The sequence below is a fragment of the Seriola dumerili genome, unplaced genomic scaffold, assembly GCF_002260705.1.
Source record: "Seriola dumerili isolate Sdu_G_001 unplaced genomic scaffold, Sdu_1.0 BDQW01000016.1, whole genome shotgun sequence".
In the NCBI taxonomy this organism is placed as follows: Eukaryota; Metazoa; Chordata; class Actinopteri; order Carangiformes; family Carangidae; genus Seriola; species Seriola dumerili.
In genome coordinates this window covers 1,272,014-1,278,859 of record NW_019174271.1, presented here as the reverse complement: position 1 = coordinate 1,278,859, position 6,846 = coordinate 1,272,014, and positions in this window count along the sequence as shown.

Genomic DNA, 6,846 nt, shown 5'->3' with positions numbered 1-6,846 from the left:
CAAATGTCTACAAACACAGTTATTAGGAGATCCATGACCCAAGTGGAAAAGCCCTACACCCCTCATTCAGCTGGAGACCTCTCCCTCAGAGAGCTGTGGTCGTCCCCTGGGACACACACAGTGTAACAAATGAACAGTTTGTGTGAGCTCATACAGTCACACTGTTGTGTTGGGTCTTGGTGTACTTCTGGCAGAGAGAGGCAGCAGCTGGCAGACACACTGACACATGACCATGTGGAGAAATGTTTCCTTTCTGAGGAGCTGGCTGCATTAAACATGAAGCATACATGCGCTCACATAAGGACGCAGTCATTTTTATAATGGATACAGATTGACTGTACCTGTATTCATGCTAAATTGCGTGCAGCACTTTACAGACCTCTACCATTAGATAGAAAAGGGGATTTGTCAGGTCCATCAGAGACAATGCTGTGGGTTGATGCAGTTTTATAATCAACGCTGTGGAACCTTTTTCCTTTGCAGGGCTCCATCTGTGGAGTGAGAGGGACGGCGAGTGCAACCTTCATTCACGAGAAAATTTGGGTCCTTATTAGCCTGACTGAGTGCTTCACTTAGCACTTGGTTTACATGTCCCTTCTTCACTGCTGCTCCAGTTCTCCAGGTGTCTCCAGGATGATTACTGTGTGAGTAATTTCTCCACTTGGTGCCATCTGGGTGGGAGGACCAGAGCACACAGCCATCTCCCCACCAGGCCGTCATACAGCCAGCCATGCATGAGCTGCTACAACACAGACATGAAAAGCAGCTGAGAGCCACACACTGGAAATAACAAGGAGCATGTTAAATAGAGAGGGATGGCATGCTATCAGCCTCTACAAGACGCAAGTGTACTTCTTTACTCTTTTTATTTTTCAAAGCATACATGCAAGGACACTCTGCAGGATGCATGTCCCCTTTAAATACACATTTTTTTACATTATAATTTGTTTATATCACTTTTATATCATTATTTTCATATTTTATTTTTTATATCATTATTATTAAATTAAATGATCTCAATTTTCTCAGGTTTTCTTCATTTTGTTTTGTTTAAAGAATGATTTATAAGATTTCCTGCAATGTGGCTTGTTTTCTGAACGAACAACAACAACAACAATAATGATGATAATTATGGAATATAATCAGTTTATGAGTCAGTGAGGTGACCATGTGTTATGTTTAGGAAGCATATGGTGATTTATTATGGCTGAAATTGTAGAATCAATTTAGTGCATATTAAAGAAAGAGTAGTTATTATATTGGTCAGAATTAAGGCGTGAGCATTATTTATGAACAATCATCATGGATATCAGTTCTATCCACCTGACAGAAACAGTGTCTGACCTCCTGCTACACTGTACAACTACACTGCAGCTTATAAGGAGTGTTGGGGAGTAACTAGTTACGTAATTTAATTACAAAATAAATGTAATTTGTAAATAAATTACAGTTACTAATCAAAATGTTGTGATTACAGAGGAATCGCACCTGATTTTATTGTTTTTGGTAAAACAACTGGTTCATTCTGTTTTGCATCTTTCAGCTGAGCAGGAACGACAGCACGGGTGAGACAGGTGAGAGATCTAACAGCTCTCACTAACTTACTTCAGCTTGGTGTTTTCATTGATATGAATGTCATTGCTACAGTGCACTAACAGACTAAAGGGGAATGATACTAAAAAGTAATCAAATGTAATAAGATATGATATGATATGATATCAATTACTTTGATAAAGTAATTGATATCATTGCATTATGTATAACATTTCAAAAGGGTAATAAATAATTTATAACCTGTTACATTTCAAGAGTAAACTTCCCAGTCTGATACAGCAGTAGCAGTGTAACACATCAACACATCCCCCGTCATGGCGGCTCTGATGTTTCTATTGAAACTGTGTTTGATTCAACTGTAGGATCCTGTTGGAGGCAGTTTGCTGTTCAACTGTTGGATTACACAGAGTGTTTCTGTTTTTTTAGCCCACCTTCAACAATATGATAGAAACATGGTGGATGACACTCAGAGTGTTTCCACGAGGTTTTAAGAGTCAGAGAATCGATCCTTAGCTGACAATTTCGAATTACCTGCAAGTTCATGAAGTTCTGAGACTTTACACAGATAGACAGGCGCCCAAACCTCTGCACATCTGTATATATTTATGTACAAATCAACAAAATATGTCATTTGCCCAAACTTTTGCATACAACTGCAGAATAGTTATATCCTATTATTTATAATCATTCTATTGTATATAGTTTATATATTATATATCAAATATTCTATATTTTTATATTGTTTTCTTATATATTGGTCATTTATGTGGTCTCACACACACACACACACACACACATATATACATGTATATATATATATATATATGTATATATACACACACACAATATGTATAGATATAGATATAGATATTTATATGACAGCCATGACATTATTATAATAACATCATAATACAATACAGTGATAATAACCTTTTTATAGGTTTCAGTTCCTACGTTTCAATTTATTAAATTTATTTCTTTTGAAGGAAATTAAACATGAATAAACATTTTCATACACAAAGGTAGAACATATGTTCACATAAAATAAAAACACAGATGTAAAACATTTTAGTGAATAGTGTATTTTTCTTCTCGTGTGTGTACTCTGCTGCTGCTTACATTCAGTCAGCCAGCAGTATACAGACATACAGTAAAAGTGTTATCATGGCAGTGAGCGTTACACTCGTTCTGTCAGCCCAGGTGTTGAACCAGCAACTTTCAAGTCACCAGAGCATTTTGATAAAAAAAGAAAATGTACGTGATGTCGGCCAACAGCAGCTTTAAAGTACATGAATCTCCTTCGTGTTGTTGGGGGTTGAGTCCTGTGGGAGAACAGAGGCTTTGTGTTTAAGTCACTGAAGTGAAGTGAATGGCACAGTTAACCTGAGGGACCGTGTTCTTATAGATGCACTGGGCTGATGAACTATGGATCTGCATGAGTAACGTGAGCTGTGTGTGTCTGTGTGTGTGTGTGTGTGTGTGTGTGTGTGTGTGTGTGTGTGTTTGTGTGTATGACACTGAGGAGGCCTGACAGACTTGTCCTCTGTCAGCAGATGGAGGCATGCATAATTCAATCTGGAGGCAGTTTCATGCTGTTTCTCTTCCTGTCTCATCACTGCTCCCAAAGACAGACAAAGCAGGATTTGGCTACAGAGGATCAGCAAAGGCTACAAGTCGTCCTCTCTCACTGGCCCAGCAGTTGTCTGGTACCCCCCCCACCCCCGCCCCCACCCCCCACCCCACCCCATCCCAGCCCACAAAAGCTCCACTCACCCTGTGCGCACACACTACAACCACAACACACACACACACACACACAAACACACACACACCCACACCCACACAAAGCCAAAAAGGTCAAATTGATTGAAGTCTATCAAATTGATTGAAGTGTATGAGGAAGGTACAATATGTTCTGTGTTTGTATGATCACAGTTAAACATAGAACATCTGCTGGCTGCTGTCAGAGCTATCTTCTACCTTTCCTCACATTAATATTTGCATATTGTTTGTTGTCTGCATTATATTTGCTCACTTACATCTTTTCTACAAACCTGCCAACTTTTATATCTCATATTTCCGAGCCTCTCCCCAGATCATGAATGCATCATAAATGGCCCAAAGGCTTTTTCGTGTAGTTTGTAGTTTCAACAGCTTCACAATGAAACTATGAGAAAGCTGAAAAAAATAAAGATGGATGTTGCCTCTGTGACATCAATCACAGGATTCTGAAGCTCAGAGTGAGCTGCTCCACCATCACCATCTTGGCAGTGTCTGACTCCGCGTGTGTGGAGCAGATGAAGGCTCATCTTTACAATATACTGTATCTATGCACCAAACAAAGACTCAGGTTCTGACTTCTGTCATCCACAGTGTGTGAAGGGAGAACTCCGCAGCCTGTATGACATATGAATCAGTCTCCTGTAAATTACATTTATGTGTACTTATATATGGGTGTATGTATATATATTTGAGTAAATATATGTGTGTGTGTGTGTGTGGGTGTGTGTGTGTGTGTGGGTGTGTGTGTGTGTGTGGGTGTGTGTGTGTGTGTGTGTGTGTGTGTGTATGAACATGGCTACTTACAGTATAGATATGCATGTAAATTTGGTATGGAGATAATGATCAGTAATCACTATACTTTACTCACTGCTTCACGTGCGCACTGTGTTCTGGGTTGGGATGAGGAAAAAAAAAGATTGTGTCAAGATAAATTAAATAACAAGAAATGTATAATGTTCCATTGACATTAACTGACACAATCAAGACAATAAAGTATTAAAAATAGATAAATAAACAAAAAGTGAGTGTTGCATTAAGACAGACTGCAGCTGTATTTTACTCTTTCAGAACAAACACACACTGATCAGCCACAACACTGACACAGGTAACTACTCTAGTGACTGATGGGTGTGTAATATTAGTATAAAACAGATTATTTGTGCTGAGCTGAATCCGTATTTGCTCTTGGGAGCAGCCTCCGTCCTCCTGGAGCTCCTTGGGCGCCCGATCAGAGCTGCGCTGTGGTAATGTCTGGAGCATCTGTCCTGTTAAATGTCCGTCTGTTCCTGTCTGTGCGGCCACTCCCCGCCGCTGCTCCTCTCCGCTCATGCAATTTGTGTTTGGCATATGCTCCTGTGATTTCCCCCACTGTTCTCCGAGGCATGTTAAGTAAGTGCAGTGTGTGTGTGTGTGTGTGTGAGTGATAGGCCACCGCTGTCCCCTCTGAACGGCCTCACTCTCATTTCAGTGTCAGAGAAGATATTCCTGTTTGTCAGAGGCTGATTGAACTGTGTTAATGTTTTCATCTGTGCTGTTATTTTGTCTATATCCTACAGAAACACACACACATACATAGACACACACACATACACACACACACACACACACACTGTATGTTCTGTATTGGAAATACAGAAGCACTGAGAGGCAGTGTTTTCGCTCCTGTGTTTATGACGGGTTTTCCAGGGTAATCTCTTTTTTTCTTCATCTGTACAAACAAGTCAAAACTTTAACCAGGATCATTTTTCTAAGTTTCTTTTTTCTCATTTGTGAAAACAAGTGAATTTTTTTTACCGTCCTATCCCCAAGAAGTCTTCCTGTATTGTGCCTTCTCTGTTTGAAATGAAATATTGTAATTAAATTTTCATTATGAATATTATATCTCCATTGAACTTCACCATCCCCTGGGCCCAACTTCACATTTGTTAAATTATAATTGTTACTTAATATAATCATGTATATTATATTATTATAATAAAACATGTTTAGAATTATAATATTATGTGATAATAATACATAATAATACATACTATTCTGTCATTACACCACCACACTATTATTATATTATTCTGCCCTATTTTACATTATATTCTATTGCATTTTATAATATCATATTAGCATATTCTTCGTTGGAAGATTTATTTATATATTTTTAATATTTTTACATTCTCCCTATGATAATATTGATATTACATCATTACTGTCCACTATACTTTTCTTTTCACCCTCTCACAGATACAGTCTACAACTACATCACATATCAACCTCAAAAAATACACACGCACACAAACACATTGTCATTTACTTAGTGTTACTCACTGTTGTTTTTGTTTTACAAAGTTACTAATAAAGAAAAAAAAAACAAATACATACATAATAATAATTATCTCCAGTGAGCAGCTGTGGAAAGAGTTAAAGAACCAAAAAGTTGGAAATCAAAATGACAAAGTCTGTGGGCCTGAAAAATAACCCCTGATCTGAGATGCATTTAAAGCCGAGTGAGAGTGTGAAGATGGAGTAAAGACCAGAGGATCCTCCATCATCACAGACACGGACAGCGCTGACTGGCCGAGACCCAAAGATGTCATTAACAGCTCGATAACCAGATATATTAGTCTCGCTGTGGACAGGACAGCTGGCCGCGCTCGCTGCAGTTTTTCTCACCATGAGCACCACACTGATCAGACAGTGGGAGGGTGTGAAGGGCACTTTGGTGTCAGGGAAGCAGATGTCTCTGTGGACACGATCCCCTGGAGAGATCCCAGTCTGTGGTTCAAAGAGCTGCAGCAGAGAGCAGAGCTGAGAGACTTTAATACCACAGTTAAACCACATCATCTACGCTCACAGCCAAACAGGCGTAAACACAAGTTCAACACGGAGCGATGGAGTGATCAGATTTCACACAGCCATGCTGTGGATTATCCTCTCCTTTGTAATCACATCCAGATTTCTCAAAGATGAAGGAAATGCTTCTGTATTTACATTTAATAACTACAATCACCTCCTCGTGGTCGTCTCCCTCCTCCACTCAGACTAGTTCCAGGTCACATCCCTGTTTATCCAGAGTCATAGAAAATATGAACCATTTGTGTGAAGTGTTGTCATAATTGCTGTGAAGTCTTGAGTTATGGCTAAAAAGTGTTTTGTGAGGTCACACTGACCTTCACCTTTGACCTTTGACCACCAAAATCTAATCAGTTCATCCTTGAGTCCAAGTGAATGTTTGTGCCAAATTTCCGTCAAGGTGTTACTGAGATGTCGTGTCCACGTGAATGAGACGGACGGAGGGACAACCTGAAAACAAAATGGCTGCTCTGACTGTCACCGGTGCAGAGGAATAAAAACCGGACAGTAACAGATCAAAGATTAAAAGACAGTTCACTTCAGGATATGACTTGTTAACAGAAAAGAGAAAAAAAACAACAACATTTTTGCATTTTACTCAATAGTAACATGCTGCTAATCCAGTTTAAATGATCTAATAATGAAAGGCTGGTGACGTTAGCTAGC